The sequence below is a fragment of the Bufo bufo genome, chromosome 2 (assembly GCF_905171765.1).
Source record: "Bufo bufo chromosome 2, aBufBuf1.1, whole genome shotgun sequence".
Lineage (NCBI taxonomy): Eukaryota > Metazoa > Chordata > Amphibia > Anura > Bufonidae > Bufo > Bufo bufo.
This window is the reverse complement of record NC_053390.1, coordinates 278485792-278510193: the sequence shown is the minus strand read 5'-3', so window position 1 is coordinate 278510193 and position 24402 is coordinate 278485792.

The following is a 24402-nucleotide window of genomic DNA, read 5'->3' as shown; positions in this document are numbered from 1 at the left end:
CTCTCCTTTGTGTTTTCCTTTTAGTGTCAGTGGTGCGGACTAGTGTTCCCACCGCCCCGTTCACTACGTAGGGCTCATCTTAGGGAAAGCCAGGGTTTAGGCACGTGATCGGCGTACGGGTGAGGAACCCGTCTAGGGACGTCAGGGCAGTCAGGTGCCAGCCTCAAGGTGAGTCAGGGGTCACCACCTTTCCCTCTCCCTTGGACAGGGCCTTCCCATTTCCCTCCCTTTGCGTGACGCCGGTCATGACACTTTACTGGGACATGAGGAGGCACTTCATACTGGCAAATGAGGGGGAGGGGGTTGGCACTTCTTACTGGCAAATAGAGGGGGGTTGGCACTTCTTACTGGCAAATGGGGGGGTTGGCAACTTGGCACTTACTGGCAATAGGGGGGTTGGCACTTCATACTGGCAGATGAGGGGGGGTTTGGTACTTCTTACTGACAGATGAGGGGGGTTTGGCACTTCTTACTGGCAAATGAGGGGGGTTGGCACTTCATACTGGCAAATGAGGGGGGTTTGGCACTTCATACTGGCAAATGAGGGGGGTTTGGCACTTCATACTGGCAAATGAGGGGGGGTTGGCACTTGATACTGGCAAATGAGGGGGGGTTGGCACTTGATACTGGCAAATGAAGGGGGGGTTTGGCACTTGATACTGGCAAATGAAGGGGGGGTTGGCACTTGATACTGGCAAATGAAGGGGGGTTGGCACTTGATACTGGCAAATGAAGGGGGGGTTGGCACTTGACACTGGCACATGGGGGGTTTGGCACTTGATACTGGCACATGGGGGGTTTGGCACTTGATACTGGCACACGGGGGGTTTGGCATTTGATACTGGCACACGGGGGGGGGGTTGGCACTTGATACTGGCACACAGGGGTTTTGGCACTTGATACTGGCACATGGGGCAGTTGGCACTTGATCCTGGCACATGGGGGGTTGGCACTTGATACTGGCACATGGGGGGGAGAGAGGCACTTGTTACTTGCACATTATTGGGGGCACTATTGGGGACCACAGGGCACAGTATTGGGGTAGTAGGATGTTTTGTCCAGAAGATGGTAGGATGATGGAAAAGTAGTAAACTAAGATTTATTTTTTGTCAAACTGCAGAGATTAAAAACGGCCACTCCCAACCTCCTTATATTCCCCTCTCCCACTTCTCTGGTTGCCAGATATAGAGCTTCCTGCCTGGACTTCTATACTGACCCACTGGAGCTGTGTAGCTGTGTTCCCTGGTTGTTGTTCCAGAACGTTACCCTCCGGATCCCTGTTGGACTTTTGTTGTCTGCTGTTGTCGTCCACCTGGGATTATATGTTTTGTCTGTGTTGTCTGTCCTCTCCTAGGTGTTTTCCTTTTAGTGTCAGTGGTGCGGACTAGTGTTCCCACCGCCCCGTTCACTACGTAGGGCTCATCTTAGGGAAAGCCAGGGTTTAGGCACGTGATCGGCGCACGGGTGAGGAACCCGTCTAGGGACGTCAGGGCAGTCAGGTGCCAGCCTCAAGGTGAGTCAGGGGTCACCACCTTTCCCTCTCCCTTGGACAGGGCCTTCCCATTTCCCTCCCTTTGCGTGACGCCGGTCATGACACTTTACTGGGACATGAGGAGGCACTTCATACTGGCAAATGAAGGGGGGTTGGCACTTGATACTGGCACATGGGGGGTTTGGCACTTGATACTGGCACATGGGGGGTTTGGCACTTGATACTGGCACACGGGGGGTTTGGCATTTGATACTGGCACACGGGGGGGTTGGCACTTGATACTGGCACACGGGGGGTTTGGCACTTGATACTGGCACATGGGGCAGTTGGCACTTGATACTGGCACATGGGGGGTTGGCACTTGATACTGGCACATGGGGGGGAGAGAGGCACTTGTTATTTGCACATTATTGGGGGCACTATTGGGGACCACAGGGCACAGTATTGGGGTAGTAGGATGTTTTGTCCAGAAGATGGTAGGATGATGGAAAAGTAGTAAACTAAGATTTATTTTTTGTCAAACTGCAGAGATTAAAAACGGCGTAAAAATGGTGGTCTGGTCTGAAAGGAGAAGGCGAGGACAGAGAACATCTACATCGGAGACGTCACTGGATGTAAGAGGTACGGGCGCAATTTATGGGTGGGGCTGTGTGTGGGTGTGGTTTGAGGGCGGGTGGGGACACAGAGGCCCCATAATCTCCTATTGCCCGGGGAAATGGCCCTCCCGAGACCGGGGGGGGGGGGGGCCCATGGATCAGTTTCGCACCGGGGCCCCATGGATTGTGTGTACGCCACTGAACAGAGCAGACCACCTGTGTGTCCATCACATGACCAGGACACATCTGTATTCACTGGAAGAAAACAATGAAGATTCCTACTAAATAACTGAAAACTATGGAAAATTATATTGGATGTACTGTATATTGGAAAATGATATAACTTTTCTTTACAATGTAAATAGCATTTTTTTGTTGCTGAATCCATAATTGCCTCTCAATTTACACAGGCATCCTTGAAGGACATTGTCATGTACCTGGAATAGAGGCAGACCACGCAACTGCTATGGGGGGGGGGGGGGGGGGTTTCCTGGCACAGAACTTGTTCTTCTCTTCCCTAATTGAAAACACTGCATTTTCAGTCAGCTGCCAGGAGGGGAGGCTCGATGCAAAGAGATTATTACAGCTTCCATTGTCATTGTATTAACACCTATTCACTGAGCTCCCCCTAGTGGTGGCTGCAGGCAAGCAGGTAGCTTGTTAATAGAAGAGAAGCAGGAGATTTATCTATGCATTTTTGTGTAAATACATTGAGAAATATGGTGTTCAGAATGAGCACCATATATATGAAAAGCACCTAAAAGTCAGATAAAGTGGGTGAGCCAAAGGAAACGTTATTAATTACAATTTGTATTTCATTACAATTTCTTCCACTTGATTAAAAAAAGAAAAAACAGGTAAATTTGTCAGGAATCTAGGGCATTGCACATGTTCTGCATTGTCTGGGAGTGACTAAAGCATGTATTCTGGGAAACTAGGTGCAGGAAGCCCATACTAAGTTTTGCTATGTGGCCCCATGGGATCTGAGTACGCCTCATACACCTTTGCAAAGTCCCAGAATTTTGTGGCCCACATTTACTAATACTGGATTGCAATGTCTTTTTGCCTATACGTTATAATGCAAAAGGTATTCAATCAAGTAAAATAAGGAATATTATAGATTATAGCAACACATTACAGCAATTAAACACATAAATTTATCTTAAAACAAAAAAATCATGATTAAAAATATAAATTTCACACCTTTTTTGTTTGCACTACATAAAAACAGCTGATTTAGCTAACATTATCGCAAATATTAAAATAATTCATCTCCATGACAAGCAGCATAAATATGTATGTGTATTACATGGTCTTAAGTGCCCTCTAGTGATAAAAGAATAGAGAACACTTGATGGAAACTTACAGTTTACTTTCAGAATTTACTTCTGTAACTAAATGGACTACTATCAACTGACAAAGCAATTGTTGTTAGGCAATATATTCCATACTAAAAACAACAAGCATAACAAAATTAATCATGTGTGGAACCATAATCAACTAATCAATCCAAGATAATGAACCACACATGCAAAATAGACAAAATCTTCTTTATTAAATATATCAAAATAATATACAAAGTATCAATATGACATAATAAAAGCGATGCAGATAGATGCTATGAAACATAGTCCCCCCAAAAGACCAAGGGTAGTATATGTTGCATATGTTGAAAACATAACGGCTTGATATTAGTATAAATTATCAACTTACTATTTATACTGTAAGTATATTCAACAAGCCGAAAAGGTGTAACACACAATATGATATATTGCCCAATAAGGCCTCATGCACACGACAGTTGTTTTTCTCTGCCTCCGTTCCGTTTTTTTTTGCGGATAGGATGGGGACCCATTCATTTTAATGGGTCAGCAAAAAAATGCTGATAGTTCATCCGTTTGTGTTCCATGTCCGTTGTCCGTGTTTCCCTTCAGCAAAAAAAATAGTGCATGTCCTACTTTTTTCACATTTGCGGACAAGGATAGGCATTTATTACAAGGGATCTGTAGAAAAAAACGGATCCTCCAAAAAAAAAACGGATGCCGCATCAGTTTTTTTTGGCAGACTCACAATTTGCGGACGCAAAAAACATGTAGCCTAATGCAGAGTACATAGTATAACAATCTAAGATTGATTGTATCATACTAAGGAAAACGGATAATGGTTGGGGTATGTATACAATCAATGCGCTATATATACCATAGAGCCGGCTCAAAAACAAATCCAACCAAAGTACTGTACAAAGGTATAAATCAATCAGATATACAGACAATCATATGGGCAAAATCAAATAATATACTGACCCAGGACTAGGGAGGAACCAGTATTCCCCGATGTACGTTTCGCCTTGCTATTTCAAAGGGGCATGTTCCCTCTGAGTTACACCCAACTTATTTATACCACCACAACAGCTGAAGATTATTCCCCCTCATATCCAATCACTAAATTACCTGTGAGTAAAAGGGGATGGTGCGCCACATATGCCGCTGCGCATCTCATCCCTCAAGATGGCGGCAAGATCTCGCGATGCGCAGCGGTAACACGCTCGGAGATCCGATCATGTGATCTAAACCCGTACCCAAAGATGGCGGCGCGATCCTGTGATATCAAGCGGGGTCACGCCCAGAGTCCCGACCATGTGATCAATTCACATGATCTGTAGATAAAATCCTAATCTATCCACACCATAACAAAGCAATACATCCGCCCGAAATAGGGGGCGGGCAACTATGCCACCATCGTAGTATCTCATTATCAACACCGACATCTTAGTAGAGGGAAAAATGCCCACATAAATCATGTTAAGGGGTCAAATATAATTGGAACCGAACACATATAATTAAAATATATACAGTATAACATGAATTATAAATATATAGAAGGATCAGCACATCCAGGTAATCTCATTAAGGGAATTCCAGTTGGACAGTTTCGTCTGTGCAGAATCTGTTCACGTGAACAATCTTTTGAACTTCAAGAGGATAAACTTTGCCAGAGATTCCAAGAAAGAGGATACGGTGGAAAATCTATTGAGGCGGGATATTGGAGGGCCCGCGAATCAAAGAGAGCAGATCTTCTCCATAAAAAAAAAGAGAAAAGAAATGAGACAGAGGAAATACGTTTCATTGGGGCATATAATTCACGATGGAGAGAAGTTCGTAAAGCACTGAACAAATATTGGGAAATCTTGATTGACCCACTACTTGGTAGAATTATTCCACCTTATCCTCGTATACAGTGAGGAACAGAAGTATTTGAACACCCTGCGATTTTGCAAGTTCTCCCACTTAGAAATCATGGAGGGGTCTGAAATTTACATTGTAGGTGCATTCCCACTCTGAGAGACAGAATAAATAAAAAAAAACAGGAAATCACATTGTATGATTTTTAAAGAATGTATTTGTCTTGCACTGCTGAACATAAGTATTTGAACACCTGAGAAAATCACTGTTAATATTTGGTACAGAAGTCTTTGTTTACAATTGCAGGGGTCAAACGTTTCCTGTAGTTCTTGACCAGGTTTGCACACACTGCAACAGGGATTTTGGCCCACTCCTACACACAGATCTCCTCTGGATCTGTCAGGTTTAGGGGCTGTCGCTGAACAACACTGAGTTTCAGCTCCCTCCAAAGATGTTCTATTGGATTTAGGTCTGGAGACTGGCTAGGCCACTCCAGAACCTTGATATGCTTCTTACAGAGCCACTCCTTGGTTATCCTGGCTGTGTGCTTCTGTCATGCCCTGCTCAGACTCTGTGCGGAGGTCTGCCAGATTGGCAGCACGTGTTTAGTCATTTGTTTTGTTTTGAAGTCGTGCTAGATCCGCCTCCCTTCAGAGGCACTGGGTGGGGTCGTTGGTTTGAATTACTCGCACTCCCAGTGTGCCGTGCGGGTTATAGATTCAGTCAGGCTGTGGAAGCAAGGAAGGAAGGTGTCTGTTCCTGCTCAGATAAGATAAGTTGGTTTCTGATTTATTTGGTTTGCTGTCTAGGCTGTTTGAGTGATGTCTGTCCCCTCCTGGTTCTGAGGGAGCAGGCTGCCCCTTTTCCCCTTTCACCATCTCAGGGATTCTAGGGTATTTTTAGCCCAGGCACGAGGACACATTATTCCCACCTTCAGGGTCTGAATGTGGGTTTAGCAGAATAGGGAGAGCTGTTAGGGATTGACTAGGAGGTGACCATATCCTCAGCTTCTCGCCTAGAAACTTGTTTGTTTGGTAATCTGTGTATCTTATATCCTGTCCCCCATGACATTATAACCCGCCAGACTGTGACTGCCATTGCTCAGCGGTTTTGTAATGGCGTCAATTGATGCGCTAGTTGACCGCATGCAGGGATTATCTCTAGAGGTTGCGGATCTGCGCAGTTCAGTCACACGTGTCAGAATGCTCTGGCATCAGGTGCAGGTCAAATTTGTGGGGAGCCTAAAGTCGCTCTTCCTGAGAGATTTGCAGGGGGTGTGGATGACTTTATCTGGTTTAAAAAGTCATGCAAGTTGTATTTTCGGCTGCGTCCATCTTCGTCAGGTGATGAAAGTCAGAGGGTTGGTATGATCATTTCTCTGCTTAAAGGGGACCCGCAATCCTGGGCCTTTTCTCTGCCGCCCGGTTCTCTGGCTCTCCGGTCGGTGGAAGAATTTTTCAAAGTCCTGGGATTAATTTACGATGACCCAGATCGGGTCTCGATGGCGGAATCTAAATTGCGTAGTTTATTACAGGGTGAACATACTGCAGAGGTTTACTGCGTTGAGTTTAGGAGATGGGCCACCGAGTCAGAGTGGAATGACCCCGCGTTACGTAGTCAGTTTTGTCAGGGGTTATCTGAGATATTGAAAGATGCCCTTGCTTTTCATTAGTACCCAGATTCTTTGGAGAATGCTATGTCTTTGGCAGTACGGTTAGATAGACGTATTAGGGAGAGGTGTAAGGCTCCCTCTGTGCAAGGGATCCCTTCTGTGAGTGGTTTCGTCTCTACTGCTTCCCAGGGTGATGTGACAGGTAACTCTGGGGTAGGGGAGGAACCCATGCAGCTGGGTCAGGTATCTTTCCGTTCTGGTTGTAGAGACTTTAGGAAATTGCATAAACTATGTTACTACTGTGGGAAAAGTGGTCATTTTATTTTTGTTTGTCCTTTTGTTAAACCACATGTTGATAAGAAAGAGAAAATAAAAACCGTCCTGACTCTTGGTAGCGTGAATAGAGTGGTGGAACAAGCAGGTATGCAAGCTCCCTGTTTTCTCCTTTCAGCTATGGTGGCGCTAGACTCAAGAAATTTTTTTGTTGAAGTATTCATTGACTGTGGTGCTGGGGTAAACCTTATTGACTTGCTTTTTCTTCAAAATCTGGGCCTAAGTACTTGCACTTTAGAAAGAGGGATTCCGGTTTTTGCAATTGATTCTTCCCCTCTTTCTCAAAGGAGTCTCACTCATTTTGAGGGTGGGGCTCACGAATTGCCCCCTCATCGTGACTATGATTGTCCAGTTAATCTCATCCCAGGGGCTAAGTTGCCAAAGTCTCGGCTTTACAATCTTTCTCAACCCGAAAGAGAGGTCATGCGGAAGTATATCGCCGAGAGTTTGGCAAAAGGTCATATCAGGCCATCTAAGTCTCCGGTGGCAGTAGGTTTATTTTTTGTAAAGAAAAAGGATGGTTCGCTGAGACCGTGTTTGGATTTTCGGGAATTGAACCGTATTACAGTCCGGGATCCGTATCCCCTTCCTTTGATCTCCGACCTTTTTGATCAGATTGTTGGAGAAAAGGTGTTCTCCAAGTTGGATTTGAGAGGGGCCTACAATCTGATCAGAATCAAGGAAGGGGATGAGTGGAAAATGGCCTTCAATACGCACGAGGGTCATTTTGAGAATCTGGTTATGCCTTTTGGGTTGACGAACGCGCCAGCGGTATTTCAGCGATTCGTCAATGACATTTTCCATCATTTGGTGGGGAGATTCGTGGTAGTTCACTTGGATGACATTTTAATTTACTCTCCTGATCTGAAGACCCATCAGGATCATGTGAGACAGGTTTTGACAATCCTTCGGGAGAATAAATTATATGCCAAATTGGAGAAATGTGTGTTTTCTGTGCAGGAGCTTCCGTTTTTGGGATATCTGCTTTCTGACTCTGGTTTTCGTATGGACCCCGAAAAGGTCCGGGCGGTTCTGGAATGGGACCGACCATAGAATCAGAAAGCTTTGATAGGGTTTTTGGGGTTTACTAATTATTATAGAAAATTTATTTTGAACTATTCTACCATTGTAAGACCTCTGACTGGTATGACTAAGAAGGGCGCCGACGTCTCTGTCTGGTCGGATGAGGCATTGCAGGCCTTTTCGACTATTAAGGAGTGTTTTGCGTCTGCTCCCATTTTGGTGCAGCCTGATGTTTCTCAGCCATTCGTGGTGGAGGTTGACGCATCAGAAGTGGGGGTTGGAGCGGTGCTGTTGCAGGGTTCATCTCCTGGCAAGTGGGTCCCGTGTGCTTTTTTTTCCAAGAAGCTCTTGGTCGCCGAGAAGAATTATGATGTGGGAGATAGAGAGTTGCTGGCCATCAAGTTGGCTTTTGAGGAATGGCGTCACTGGTTGGAGGGGGCGTCTCTCCGTTACTGTATATACGGATCATAAGAACTTGGCTTACCTGCAATCTGCCAAGCGTCTGAACCCTAGACTGGCCAGATGGTCACTGTTTTTTACCAGGTTCAATTTTGTGGTGACTTTCGCCCAGGGTTAAAAACGTCAAGGCAGATGCGTTGTCTCGCAGTTTTCCTGGGGGTTGTGGTTCAGAGGATCCTGCTCCGATTTTGGCTGATGGGGTGGTGGTCTCCCGCTCTGTACCCTGAATTGGAGATGGAGGTGTTGGGAGCCCAGGAGGGGGCTCCTGATTCTTGTCCACCAGGGAGGTTGTTTGTTCCTGAAGGACTGCGATACAAGGTGTTCAAGGAGCATCACGAATACTGTCCTTGCTGGACATCCTGGTGGTAAGTCCACCTATGACTTGTGTCCCGGAGAGTTCTGGTGGCCCGGGTTACGTAAGAGCATTGAGGATTACGTGGCAGCTTGTGAAACCTGTGCACGGTCAAAGGTTGCTCATTCTCGACCGGCTGGTTCACTTCTTCCTTTGTCTATTCCGTCTCGTCCTTGGACGCACTTGTCTATGGACTTTATTACGGATCTGCCGAGTTCCTCCGGGGAAAACAGTAATTTTGGTGGTAGTTGACCGTTTTAGTAAATGGCTCACTTTATATCGTTAACTAGTCTGACTAATGCCAAGTCTCTTGCGCAGATTTTTGTTGATAATATCGTGAAATTGCATGGTATTCCTTCGGATGTGGTTTCTGATAGGGGCACGCAGTTTGTCTCCAGGTTTTGGAGGGCGTTTGCTCTCGGCTTCTGACATTCAACTTTCGTTCTCTTCGGCTTTTCATCCGCAGTCGAATGGACAGACAGAGCGTACTAATCAAGGCATGAAGACCTACTTGAGGTGCTTTGTGGCTGAGAATCAGGAGGACTGGTACCCTCTTTCTTGTCCCTAGCAGAGTTTGCTTTGAATAACCGTAGGCAGGAGTCACGGGTAAGTCACCATTTTTTGGGCATACGGTTTTCATCCTCAGTTTGGTACCCTTTTCTGGGGACTAGTTCCTCTGGGAGCCAGAGGAGGAGAGATTTTCTTCTGCCTTGTCTTCTATCTGGCTGAGGATCCAAGTGAATTTGGAGAAGATGGGTGAGAGGTATAAGCAAATGGATGACAAGGACGTGTGACTGGTCCGGACCTGTGTGTGGGTGATCTGGTGTGGTTGTCCACTAAAAATATTAAACTGAGAGTGCCATCTTGGAAACTGGGTCCAAGATTTATTGGTCCCGTACAAAATATCTGCGGCGATCAATCCAGTAGCGTTTCGGCTGGATCTTCCGCCAGACTTGGAAGATCCATGATGTGTTCCTCAGGTCTTTATTGACAAAAATATGTGAGGAGCGGTGGGAACCATCGCCAATGCCCCCTCCTCCTGTTCTGGTCGATGGAAATTTAGAGTTCGAGATCTCCAGGGTTCTTGACTCTAGAGTTCTTCGGGGCTCCCTTCGTACCTGGTACACTGGAGGGGATACGGCCCTGAGGTAAAGGATGTGGGTTCCGGCGCTGGATGTCAGTGCAGCGACTGGTTAGGCTTTTCACAGATCCCACCCTGATAAGGTTGGTCCGGGGTGTCCGGAGGTCAACCCGTAGAAGGGGGGGGTACTGTCATGCCCTGCTCAGACTCTGTGCGGAGGTCTGCCAGATTGGCAAGCACGTGTTTAGTCATTTGTTTTGTTTGGGTCGTGCTAGATCCGCCCTCCCTTCAGGTGCACTGGGTGGGGTCGTTGGTTTTAAATTACTCGCACTCCCAGTGTGCCGTGTGGTTATAGATTCAGTCAGGCTGTGGTAGCAAGGAAGGAAGGTGTCTGTTCCTGCTCAGATAAGATAAGTTGGTTTCAGATTTCTTTGGTTTGCTGTCTAGGCTGTTTGAGTGTTGTCTGTCCCCTCTGGTTCTGAGGGAGCAGGCTGCCCCTTTTCCCCTTTCACATCTCAGGGATTCTAGGGTATTTTCAGCCCAGGCACGAGGACACATTATTCCCACCTTCAGGGTCTGAATGTGGGTTTAGCAGAATAGGAGAGCTGTTTAGGGATTGGCTAGGAGGTGACATATCCTCAGCTTCTCGCCTAGAAACTTGTTTGTTTGGTAATCTGTGTATCTTATATCCTGTCCGACCGTGACATTATAACCCACCAGACTGTGGACTGCCATTGCTCAGCGATTTTGTAATGCGTCAATTGATGCGCTAGTTGACCGCATGCAGGGATTATCTCTAGAGGTTGCGGATCTGCGCAGTTCGGTCACACAGTGTCAGAATGCTCTGGCATAAGGTGCAGGTCAAATTTGTGGGAGCCTAAAGTCGCTCTTCCTGAGAGATTTGCAGGGGTCGTTGTCCATGTTGGAAGACCCAGCCATGACCCATCTTCAATGCTCTGAATGAGGGAAGGAGGTTGTTGCTCAAAAATATCACAATAAATCGCCCCATTCATGGCTCCAGACCTAAATCAAATACTTCTGTTCCTCACTGTAACATATCGAAGAGCAAGAATTCTGAGGAAACGTACGTCGGGGAATACTGGTTCCTCCCTGGTCCTGGGATTTTGCCCATATGATTGTCTGTATATCTGATTGATTTATACCTTTGTACAGTACTTTGGTTGGGTTTGTTTTTGAGCCTTCTCTATGATATATAGAGCGCATTGATTGTATACCCCAACTATTATCTGTTTTCCATATGCATCGCTTTTATTATGTCATATTGATACTTTGCATATTATTTTGATATATTTAATAAAGAAGATTTTGTCCATATTGCATGTGTGGTTCATTATCTTGAATTGGTTAGGGGAATATAATCCATATGGCTGGGGCTACATGGCCATGTAGCGAGAGACATAGAAATGGCGATGTTGCATTTTATGTAATTGTCTATGGAGTCGTGATGCAGGATGCATCCTGCTGCAATGCAACCATTGCAAGAAAAAAATTAACGCTGTTTAAATTTTGTTTACAGGTCACAAATCACACTGTGGTATCATAGACCCGCACTTCAATTTGCAAAGTGACAGCTTTAAGAGTTGTGCAACAGCAAGTTACAGACAAGTCACAAAAATGTTTTTGGTTGCGCAGCTTTTCTGAGACTTGCTGTCACATGGCTTGTCACCATTTAGGTCTCAGCCTAAAGGTCAAACAGTCATCTGTTTGGATTTATAACTTGTATGTTTACATACGACGATGGCATAAATCCTGCATATTTTAATGCCATAAGTAAGCCATGACATATAATTAAAGATTATTATTATTATGACAGATGAGGCAACATTTGGCTGCATTTTTAGGTAAAAAATGTTACTTTAAAGTCGATAATCAAATACTGAAACATTTGGGGTTTTGTCATTTTTGTACCCTTTTTTAATGGCAGGAGCATTTTTTTTCTAAACACAACTTGATTCACCCCATAGAATTATAGGTAGTGTTGATCGAGCTTGCTCGGCCGAAACACCTGTTTGGCTCGAGCATCCCGATGCTCAGGCATGCGGTACTCAGCTGAGTACCGCATGTGCTTGAGTCTCCTCCCCGCACGTTTCTTGGCTGCTACGCAGCCAATAAATGTGCAGGTAAGTACTGCCCTCGCTGTAATGCCCATTACACTGGCAATACAGGATTGGCTGGCTAGAACCGCGTCATCGGGTGCTATATAGCACCCGATGACGCATGGTTCGGCTCATTCGTAGTCAGGGAGAGCTGAGCTAGGAAGAGGACAGAGAGTGTAGGGAGTGTATTGTATATTTTATTTGTACAAAATGTTTCAGTGACCTAAAAGTCCTTGTAAGAACTATTGTGTGTGACGGCAGCAATATATGTTTGTTAACGCAAACCTGCGCTAAATTGCTCAGTGTTAGGGGGAGCTGTGCATAGGAAGGGACAAGACAGTGTAGGAAGTGTAATAGGAAGATTTTTATACAAAAACACTTTTCAGAGACCAAAACGTCCTTTTAAGGACTATTGTGTGTGTGACAAGCGCAATATATATTTTTAGCGCATCCTGCGATAAATACCGTGAAATAGGCCGCTGCGGACAGTTAAATTATTCGCGCCACGACTTCTGGGTAAAGTGTGCGCATCCCTAAAATATCAGTGACATCCAGTGTACTTTTTCTGTAAATGGTGTCCGCTGGGGAAAGTTAAATTATCCACGCCACATCTCCTGTTTAAAGTGTGCACATCCCTAAAATATCAGTGACATCCAGTGTACTTTTTCTGTAAACGGTGTCCGCTGGGGAAAGTTAAATTATCCACGCCACATCTCCTGTTTAAAGTGTGCACATCCCTAAAATATCAGTGACATCCAGTGTACTTTTTCCGTAGACACTGTGAACAGTGACATTACCTGTGGTAACTGTCCTGTATAACGTTTCCTCATCACAAATACCTTTGTAAATTTTTTTGCGCATACACTTCCAAATCCTACACTACTGTACGTGTGACATACTTTCAACCATATATCACATTTAAAATGAAGAAGGCGAGGCAGTAAGGGACGGGTAGTGTCCCGTGATGCTGATGGTGCACGCAGAGGCCGTGGCCCAGGGTGCGGAGAAACTGTGCCTGCTGTCAGAGCACAAGAAAACAATCATCCACGATACCTAGATTCATGTCCCAGTTTGCAGGGCAGCGCAGGACAATGCTCGCGAAGTCATCCCAGTGCGAGCAGGTGGTTGGTTGGATTGCAGCAGTTAATGCTTCCAGTCAGTTAAGCACCACCATGTCTTCCACCATGTCCCAGTCTCAGTAGCAGGAGTCTCTGTCACACAATCCTCACCCTGATCTCCTTCCTCCCACCTTGTACAGTCTGGCCAAACTAGTGATCCCCACACTCGGATTTTCCGAGGACCTCTTTTCATCGCCATTACTTGATTTGGCCCCCTCTCGCCAAGCACGCTTGAAGAGGGACATGAGATCTTGTGATTCCCAACCTCTTAAGCCTCCACAGTCACAAGAACATGTGTTTAATGAGGTGGATGATGATGAGAAACAGTTGCCAATGAGTCAACCGCAATTACTGTCTCAAGAGGTTAATGAGGAGGATGAGACACAATCACTGAGGTTGGGGTTAGGTCAACAAATCAGGAGGATGATCAGAGTGAGGAAGTGGAAGAGGAGGTGGTGGACGATGAGGTCACTGACCCAACCTGTAAAGGTGGAAAGCCGAGCGAGGACAGCAGTACAGAGGGGGAGGGATCTGCAGCACCGCAAACAAGCTGGAAGAGACAAGGGGGTGCAAAAAGGGAGAAGACGGGCCACACCAAACAGGCCCACCAATTGTTCCCTGAGCACACCCTTGCGGAAATCTACCTTGCCAGGGGGTAGATGTTCCGCAGTATGGGCACTTTTTTGAGGAAAGTGCGGACGGAAAAAGAATAGTAGTTTGCAACCTGTGCCATACAAAATGAGCCGGGGTGTGAACATTAGAAACCTCACCACCCACCAGCATGATCTGCCACATGGCATCAAAGCACCATAATACAGTGAGACAAACGCCCGGGTCCAACAATCTGTGTCTGCGGGTCACACCACTGCCTCCTCTTCCCCTATGTTATGTGCAATCCCTGTCGAAGGTGCAGGCCCGGATGCCTCCCGCCCTGCACTGTACCTTCGCAAGCACCATCAGTGACAACATCCACTTCCGTTCTCCCAGCGCAAATCAATATCCTTTACCAGGCCTTTGAACGCAAGCGAAAATACCCCACCCACCCACAGGCTATAGCAATAATGTGCAGCTTTCCAAATTACTGGCCTGGAAATGTTGACTTTTCGGCTTGTATACACTGAGGCCCTTCCGCAGCCTGATGTTGGCGGCAGTCTTGCATAAGCAGTCCCCAGCTGTAACGGATCCTCTTCCGTTAATGGACGCTTCCTAGCTTGCGCCGAGGACCACAAGCACGCACTGGACACCAAACCAAGCAGACTCCACAACCGCCGTAGCTTAACTGGAGCCGTGCCCGTCTTCCTTCCACAATGAATGAACCTCCAGCATTCAGGACCGTGTGGGAAAGATCTCTCCTCCAGGGAATATGCAGAGCATAGCAATCCCCAGCGTGATTACAGCAATTACCTCCAATAACGAGACGAGGCTCGTTTTGAAGGGTTAGAAAAAACATGAACTGAACTGGACCTGTTTATTGAGGGCTACCGCCCGTATTTATGCAGGTCCATCTGGTGTACACGCCCCTTGGGGACAGAAGGAGGACTGTGATACAGGACAGACACGTAGCACTCAGGATACAAACACATCCCCACAATGCATCATGGTTTCCTCCTCTCTGCCCTGGAGACACCCGAAGAGCCAATTCTATTATCTCTCAGGACAAAGGGAATCACCAATACACATGTGGAACAACAGGGCAGGAATCACACCACAAATACAAAAAATCCTCCCTTCTGTCTGTGATATAATTATGGATTAACATAAACTATCATAGACAGTAAAAATACAGTTTTTAAACATACACTGTAACTTTAAAACCATACATTCCATCTCCATAAAAAATTACATATTTAAACTCAGAATACATCAAACATAACCACTTCCAAAATCACACAAATCCCTCCAGCGGATCAAAAGTTAAGTGGAAGTCCCTTTTGACCGACGCAAGCACAATTTCCTGCCCAAAACAGTTCCTTAGCTTTTGGGCTGTGCGGTCGGTCAATTTCATACAGAAAAATGACTTAAGTCCCATCTTCGAACGGGACTTAGTCTCTGGAGCTGAAAGTTCAGTATGGAAGAAGGTAAGGGTCAGCGAGGTGTTCGTGTATTTGCGCATCCGATTTTAGTTACACAGAATCTTTACGTATACACCGCTGACCGCTTTCGGTCTATTAACAGTCCTGACATTAGGCATAGTTTGCTCTGCATATTCCCTGGAGGAGAGATCTTTCCCACACGGTCCTGAATGCTGGAGGTTCTTTCAGGGTGGAAGGAGACGGCGCGGCCTCCAGTTAAGCTCGGCGATTGTGGAGTCTGCGGTGGTTGTGGTGTCCAGTGCGGTGCTTGTGGTCCTCGGCGCAAGCTAGGAAGCATCCATTAACGGAAGAGGATCCGTTACATTGTTCTTGAAGGGTAATATGTCCCGGGGCCATAGTCGTAGGGCAGGAGGCTAGCCATAAGTTTTATACAATGCCCAGTGGCAAATGGCAGTTTGTCACACCAGCCCTCACTATTTTTCAAGGTGTGCCATGCACGCCTTACACCAAGCAGGTGTCCCGTAACATACACGTACCCTGACCAATGCAGTTACTGGGAAGGTCCATTCAACCCACGGACACATGGACAAGTGCATTCGACCAGGGATGCCACATTTCCCTGACGGAACACTGGGTGACTGTTGTGGAGTCCCGGGAGCAAGTTGTACCCTGGGATGGCACAGGTGCTACCCGATGCCAAGGATTGTGGGCCCTACGTCGATCAGGGTTTCCGTCAGCCACCTACGTTAGTGGCTCCAAACCCACTTCTCCTCCTACCGCCCCCCTCCTCCACTTCCACCTCTGAATTATTTGCATGTAGCACCAGTCAGTCATCAGTTGGTAGCTGGGAAGCAGGTAGCACTGAGTGGGAAGCGACAACAGGCCGTTGCTGAAGCTGAAATGCTTAGGGGACAAACAGCAAACCGCCGCAGAGCTGTGGCAGGGGATAAGAGACCAGACTGAGTTGTGGCTCTTGCCACTCAACCTACAACCAGGCATGGTTATGTGTGATAATGGCTGTAAATTGGTGGCGGCTTTGGAGCTCAGCATGTTCAGACACATGTAGTGGCCTCACGGACTAAGCGTGGGCACTACACGAGGGTCAATTGGGGTGTGTGTGACTTCTCTTCACTTGGTATAGGAGTGTCATTTTCCAATTGTGCATATTTTATGTAAATTGTAAAGTATTGTATTGTAAAGTATTGTTTTTGTATTTGTGCAATGTTTCCCTGTTATAGGCATTATCAGGCCTGGCCCTGTAGTTAGTCATCCCAGACGCTAGAGGGAGCTAGGGTACCCCTAGTATAAGTATTTCAGGCCCCCAGACAGGGAAGGGAGTTGAAGGTCAGGAGTCTGCAAAGACAAGCTGGAAGGCACCAGTCAGGGCCTTCTACTGACATGCAAACTAGACAGCCCAGGCTTCTAGTTGCCACCAGGAGACTAGTTGAGGGATCCTAGTCTACTCCTGATCCACAGAGCCATGGTTAGCTCAGAAGATCTAACCCAGGGGAAGAGGCTGCCTCTTGGGAGAAACCCTGTAGTTCACACCAAGTCGAGCAGAGCCAGCGGTCCAGCTGATACAAGTAAGCTGAAGGGCAGAGAGAATAGAGGTATGGCAGCAAGAATGAGCACCTAAGGAGGATTATTTACCAAGAATAAAAGCCTACATAAGGTATCTGGGCTTGGGATTAAAGCCAGACAGGAGTCGAAAGGGACAGTGTACACTAATCTCCGAGGAGTCTGTACAGCCTGATTCTGCGCATGTGGATGTTCACCTCTGTGTATCTTGCCTAACCACCATATACCTGCCATAATTGTGAAACCTGCTTGTGAAGTGTGTTTGACATGTGGAACTGAGTTGCCATCTAACTGTACAAGTGGAATTTATTCAAGTAAAGCAAAGTTTGGTTCACCCTGCCATCTGTGTTCCTCTTTTTAAGACCTTCCACCGGTGTGCACCGTTACAGGCAACTGGGCGTCACGTACTTCAAAGGGACCTTTGCCCCAGGCACATAAAACACCTGCAACACCCAGGGCACCTCAACCACCACCAGGCCTGGTCCCTAAACACAGAGTGTGCTACCCCAGAGGACTTTTGTATGCCAGCCTCTCCTTCACTGCTGTATGCCTGCCCAGGGGCTCCAATATAATAACTGTGAGTGACCCTCGCTTGCCCATACGACCGTGACCTCACATCTCGCCATTACCCTGCAGGTCTGGCGTACCGCACACATTCCATGCCTACCCCACGTGTTACACCTTGTGTGTTCAGCGGTTTATCAAAACCTACACCAATTTGCCTGAGCTACTGGTGAAGGTACGCCGCGTGTGTGCCCATTTCCGAAAGTCATCAACAGCTTCAGCCGGTCTGTTGTGCGACATGAGCACGCGCTGGAACTCCACGTTCCACATGTTGGCCAGGCTGACTTCATGTTAGTCTGCTTTTCCCACAAACGGCGCGTTATACGCATTTTAGACAAAACAGATTACTGGTTGTTTACCCTTCTAGACCCCGCTACAAAGAGAACTTCTCATCTTTCATTCCTCTGATGGAGAGGACGAGAAAAGCGGCGCAATACCAGAAGATTCTTGTTGAAAAATTGCTCCAAAAATTTCCATCTGACAACGCTGGCGGCAGAGTCCGTAGTTCCTTGGCCAACCGAGGAGGGGAGACAAGGGGAACATACAGCAGTTCCAACAGAGGCAGGGCAACACTCTCCAAAGCCTGGAACAGTTTCATGACACCCCGCCAGGACCCTCACCCTGGTGCGCGGCCTAGTGTCACAAGGAGGGACAAATTTTGGAAGATGGTGAAGGAGTACATAGCAGACCGTCTCAGTGTCTTTAAGAATCCCTCAGTGCCTTACAACTACTGGGTGTCCAAGCTGGACACGTGGCACGAACTGGCGCTCTACGTCTTGGAGGTGCTGGCCTGCTCTGCCGCCAGCGTTTTGTCTGAGAGGGTATTTAGTGCTGCTGGTGGCATTATAACAGATAAGCGTATCCGCCTGTCAACTGAAAATGCTGACAGGTTGACTCTTATAAAAATGAACCATGACTTCTCGACTCCACCAGAGGAAAGCTGATGAACATAAAGGCACTTTAAATGTATTGTTTATAATGTACTGAATACACTGTATTCCCATGCACCCCTTCCACCACACACAAGGGTATATGGTTGAATATTCCTTTTCTCATCTTCCTTCTCCTCTTCCATCATATCAACACATGCCTGTGTCACATTTGTCACATATAATGCCCTCGCATATATGCCCTTCGCATATAATGTTTTACAAGGTCAGCTCACCAGCAGGCCCTCACCTACAATGTTTTACAGGGTCAGCTCAAAGCAGGCCCTCGCATATAATGTGTACAGGGTCAGCTCACCAGCAGGCCTTCACCTACAATCTTTTACAGGGTCAGCTCACCTAAAGGCCCTCGCATATAATGTTTTGGAGGGTCAGCTCACTAGCAGGCCCGCCCTTAAAATCTTTTACAGGGTGCACTCACCAGCAGGCCCGCACCTAAAATCTTTTACAGGGTCAGCTCACCAGCAGGCCTGCACCTAAAATCTTTTACAGGGTCAGCTCACCAACAGGCCCGCACCTAAAATCTTTTACAGGGTCAGCTCACCAGCAGGCCCTCGCATATAATTTTTTACAGGGTCAGCTCACCAGCAGGCCCTTGCATGTATTTTTTTTACAGGGTCAGCTCACCAGCAGGTCTTTAACTACAATCTTTTACAGGGTCAGCTCACCTGCAGGAACTCACCTAATTATACCTAATAGGTAATTTGCGCGCATGCTGCCTTCCTTGGCTGTGCCCACTAGATTTGATCACCGAGTTGTAGAAAATATATAGTGCTGAGATCAGCCCAAACAGTTCAATATACTAAACACACCAAAAAATTGAACATAAACGCCATACATGTATAAACAATAGAAAGGTCCTTTATTAAATGTACATTACTTGTAACCTGTATAAAAACAGCAGCAAGGAACGGGGGAAACCTTCAGATGAGGAACAAAACCAACCCTAGAGAGGGCCCTGGCGGGGTGTCACAACACACAAGGGCATGTCAGATTGTTACATGTTACAAGTAATGTCTAATTTAATATAAGACTTTCTAATGTTATAACAATGTATGCGTTTAGTCCTATTTTTTGGTGTGTCTTGCTTGGATGTGGTAGCCGTAAGATGTTTCTCAGGCTCCCTCTCCGGAAACGAACCATGATTCCCCTGTTACCATGGTCTACATGGTTTGGGCTGAAAATAACATCGAAAGTTGATAGCGCAGACATCCGAATGGATCGTAGCCGTCACGGGGACGTGTGATCGGCCCCAGGTTATCTAGAGTCACCAAAGCGGCAGCAGGCCCTCGCCCATTATGTTTTAGATGGTCAGATCAGCAGGCCCTTGCTCCAAATGTTTTTGAGGGTCACCAGCAGGCCTTCACCTACAATCTTTTACAGCGGTTCACTCGCCATCCAATTTTCAGTACACTTGATATATTACCCTCATCTTAAGCAGCACCCCAAACCACTAGGCCGCAAACACAGTACCAGGCCGTGGATCACTCTGGTACTGGTCTGCGGGGAGAGTCGGTGTTGAACGGCAGGGACAGGAAACAATTAGCTCCTGTGCCCCACCACTTAGACCTCATAGACTGAAAGCTGCTAGGCCTGAGGCCTATGAAGCAGTGCCTAAGGGTGCAGGATAGTCGCAATGATGACATTATCACGACCTCCTGCACCAGAGCTCACAGTTGGCGTCATCACGCTGCCAAGAGACCCGGCACAGGAGGACGTAATGAAGTTCGTGACCGCCTGTACCGTAACGCAGAGAGCTGGGGCAGCAGGTTGAAAGAAGCATGCATTGCCAGAGGGAGGTAATATTTTGCTTCTTTTTAAAAAAATAAAATTGTTATGAACACTACTTGGGCCAATAATGGAGCAGTTGTTAGATGTATTATTTAATGATGGCACTATATGTAAAGAGGCACTACTGGGATACTGAGAGGAGGCACTATATGTAAAGAGGCACTACTGGGAGGGCACTATATGTAAAGAGGCACTATAGGGGGCACCTTATTTAAATAGGCGACTACTGGGAGGCATTTATGCGAGAGGGCTCTACTGGAGCATTATATGTGATGAAGGCACTGCTTGGGGCATTATATTTGAAGGGGCACTACTGGGGGGCATTTGATATGAAGAGGGTACTACTCAGGGGCATTATATGTACATAGGGCATTACTGGAGGTCTAAATAGGGATGATTATTAAATAGGGGCATAAAAGGAGGCATTAATACTAAATATCTGATTAATATCCTGAAAACCCAACAAAAGCTTTACCAAATACTGGGGGAAGGCTCCGGATTGGCTCCTGAATACACCGCCGACCTTTGGATCGCATCGGTCGCTGCGTTTTTGCGAGATGAAGCTGAAAAAGGACGGGAGAGCTGGGGAGAGAGAGGCCCAAGATGGCGCCGGCGCGGCAACTCCAGGCCGACAGGGCCGGGTAGCAGAGACACAGCGGGACGCTGCGGCCAGGCTTGAAAGATTTGCCAGGTCCTCTGCGGAGCGGTGAGCAAAGGGTCCCAAAAGAGGCAAGCGGCTGTTAAGGGGGACATACAAAATGGACTCTGACCCTGAAATAGAGGAATCATCTGGGGAGTGCATTGACCGGAGTAACAGATTTTCTCCACTGTGCCCTGACAAGATGCAAACACTATGGGGGCTGCAGAGTCTGATGCGGATGAACCCACTCTGAAAGATGTGATGGCAGCCATAACTAGCTGCAGCTAAGTCACTGGCTACTCTTACTGAAAAGGTGGGAGCCATAAAAGAGGACGTTACCATTGTCCGCCATGATATAGAAAACTGGCAGAGCGTACCACAGCCCTGAAGACAGAATGGGCGCGGTGGAAGATATTTTGCCCCCCTGAGAAGGGACATGAGAGAGTACGCCAGGAGGTGGATGTAATTGCTGCCAAACAAGATGACCTGGAATACCGGGCCCGCCGGAATAATATTAGAATAGTTGGCATACCTGAGAAGCTGAAGGAAATCGTCCAGCACAGTTTTTTGAAGCAGGGCTCAAGAATCAGTTTGGAGCGAGGGTGCTGACAACAGTTTTTTGCTATAGAGAGAGCTCATAGAGTTCCCACCAGACCGTTACCACCGGGGGCGCCTCCGAGACCCATGCTGGTAAAATTGCTGCATTACAGAGATCGGGACATTATTATGAGAAAGGCCAGGGAGATGGAGGATCTTAAGATTGATGGAAATAAGGTGTCCCTGTATCCTGATTTCTCTCAAGAGGTGCAAAGACGGAGAGCGAAATGCCTAAACATAAAGAAGCGACTGTGATCCTTGAAGGTTGCGTATTCCATGATGTACCCTGCCAAATTGCGGATAGTGGCCCTGGGGACTACAACTTTCCACGAAAATCCGGAAGAGGCGAGGAAATGGCTGGACCGACACGAGGGGACAGCTGGCGGCAGAAGGGAACTGATGACCAGAAGAGGCGGTGATATCGGCATAGTCATTGACAAGGATGTGTGATGTGCTGGATGATATGGGTGGCAGTGTGAATGGCAAACTGTTATTATTGCTAGGGGTTCAAATGTATAGAATGTAATCACTCCTGTCTAAAAAGCTGGGTGATAATGGGGGAGACATCCTGTATGGGGTTCAATACCTACTGTTTTGTGAGGTGCAGAGAGTGATGGTGTATGTCGTATATTTGTTAAGTTTAACGTACACTTTGGAGGGAGGGGGGTTTCTATCGCTGTTGCTGCTGTTTTTTTTCCTATAGAGATAGGTACTGCAGATTCTGCCCTACATCTAGGGTGAATAGGCCTACATAGGTTCTTGGCCTCTGCGGCGGGTGTTAATTGGATCCCACGTACCTGATAATACAGGTGTCATTAGTGGGGCCCCGCTGTGGTGGCTAAAGTGCCCCCTTCCGTTTTAAAGGGGGGGGGTATAGTTTAGTTCTTTGTTCAGTCTATTGACAAGGGAAGGGAAGGGGGGGTTCCTACTTCTAATAGTTAGAGTCTGTGAGGTGTGACCATGATTTCTCAAAGTTTTACAGATAGAGTCCTAAAGCATGAAAAGTGGAATTTATTGTGTCCTTTAATAATAGATTCCCGAGGCTACATCCGTCTTACTGATCTGATGACTAAAATATTATTATGGCAGGGATAGTCCACTTCCTTAGCTGGAATACCAGAGGGGTGAAAGAGTGTATTAAACGGAGGGCTATTTTAGATAATGTCAAGCAACACTGCCCTGTGATATGCTGCATCCAGGAAACGCACTTACTAGAGGACCAAACAAAACTGCTCAGTCCGCATTGGGCTGGACATTGTTACCATGCTACATACTCTACATATGCGAGGGGAGTGAGTATTCTAGTACATAAATCCATAGCATTTAAATGCATCTCAAATAAGATAGACAAGGAGGGTAGATATATATGCCTACATTGCACGCTATATAATGTCTTGTGTGTAATAATAGGGGTCTACATCCCTCCGCCTTACTCTCCGCAAGTGCTTAAGGCTATTTTGAGCTACCTGACGGAAGCACCGGACGTCCCGGTCATAGTTATGGGAGACTTTAATAATATTGTTAACCCTGCACTAGATAGGATGGGAGGGGGATCACACTCTCCTGGGTGTGGCCTCTCGCCGTTTGGAAAGCTTCTGCAGGAGTCCCTCTTGTTAGATTTCTGGTGATTGAAAAATCCATTGATAAAACAATATTCATGTGTCTCCTCTACCTATGATTCCTTATCAAGGATAGACCTCATATTGGGGAATGCTAGCATGGGACACTTTATCCGAGATGTCAAATACCTACCTCGTAAATTATCGGACCATTCTCCGGTTCTGGCGGTTGCTGACTTTTAGCCCAGCAGGGTAAGGAAAAATATGGTTTGGAAGTTTAACCCACACTGGCTGTATGTGTTACCAGACATGGGAGGAATAGGGGATAAACTGAAGGAATATTTTGACATTAATCTCCCATCGGCATCTAAATTAGTGGTATGGGATGCCATGAAGGCTTATCTAAGAGGGCTGCTAATAGTGGATATCAATGCTAAAAAGACTGAGACTAAACTAACAGTACAAAAACTGACTACCGCGGTGGAGCTCTTGGAGGCAGCGCATGTTGCTGCTCCAACAGCGGACACTGAGGCGCAGTGGAAAGAGGCGCAAGAAAAGTTGAATGAGAAATTGCTGCAGAACATAAAGAATAGGAGATTCTTTCAAAAGCAGTCCTACTACGAGGAGAGTGAAAAGGCGGGGAGAATGCTGGCCTTAATCTCTAAAGCCCAACAGCAGACATCATATATAGCGACACTTAGGGATTCCGAGGGAGTACTAAGGGACGACCCTGACATGATAGTTCATATTATGCAGTCCTTCTATTCCTCATTGTATGAATCTAAGATAACTGCCTCAGATGAGGAAATTCGTGAATTTTTACAACAGTTGCCGCTGCATACCCTGTCGGGAGAACACAGGGATATGTTAGATGCCCCAATAACCATTAAGGAGCTGGAGGAGGCCTTGGGATCCATGTCCAATAATAAGGCACCAGGGAGAGATGGGATACAACCTGAACTGTATAAAAGGTTTTCGGCCATACTCTTGCCGCAGTTGCTGGAGGTCTGTAAGGAGGCGAAGGAAACGGGGCGCCTACCTGCCTCGATGAATGAGGCTGTCATTGTGCTTATCCCGAAACCCGGTAAAGATGACAAAGAAGCTGATTCCTACAGACCTATCTCGCTCCTGCAGACTGACGTGAAACTGCTGGCGAAAGTGATGGCTAACAGATTAAATCAGGTTATTACGATGCTTATTCCTACAGACCAAGCAGGCTTTATGCCAAATGCCTCCACTGCTGTCAATGTCAGAAGACTTTTTATAAATATTCAGGCGAGTCAGGTCCACACCTCGTGTGCGGCGGTCGCATCTCTTGATGCGGCCAA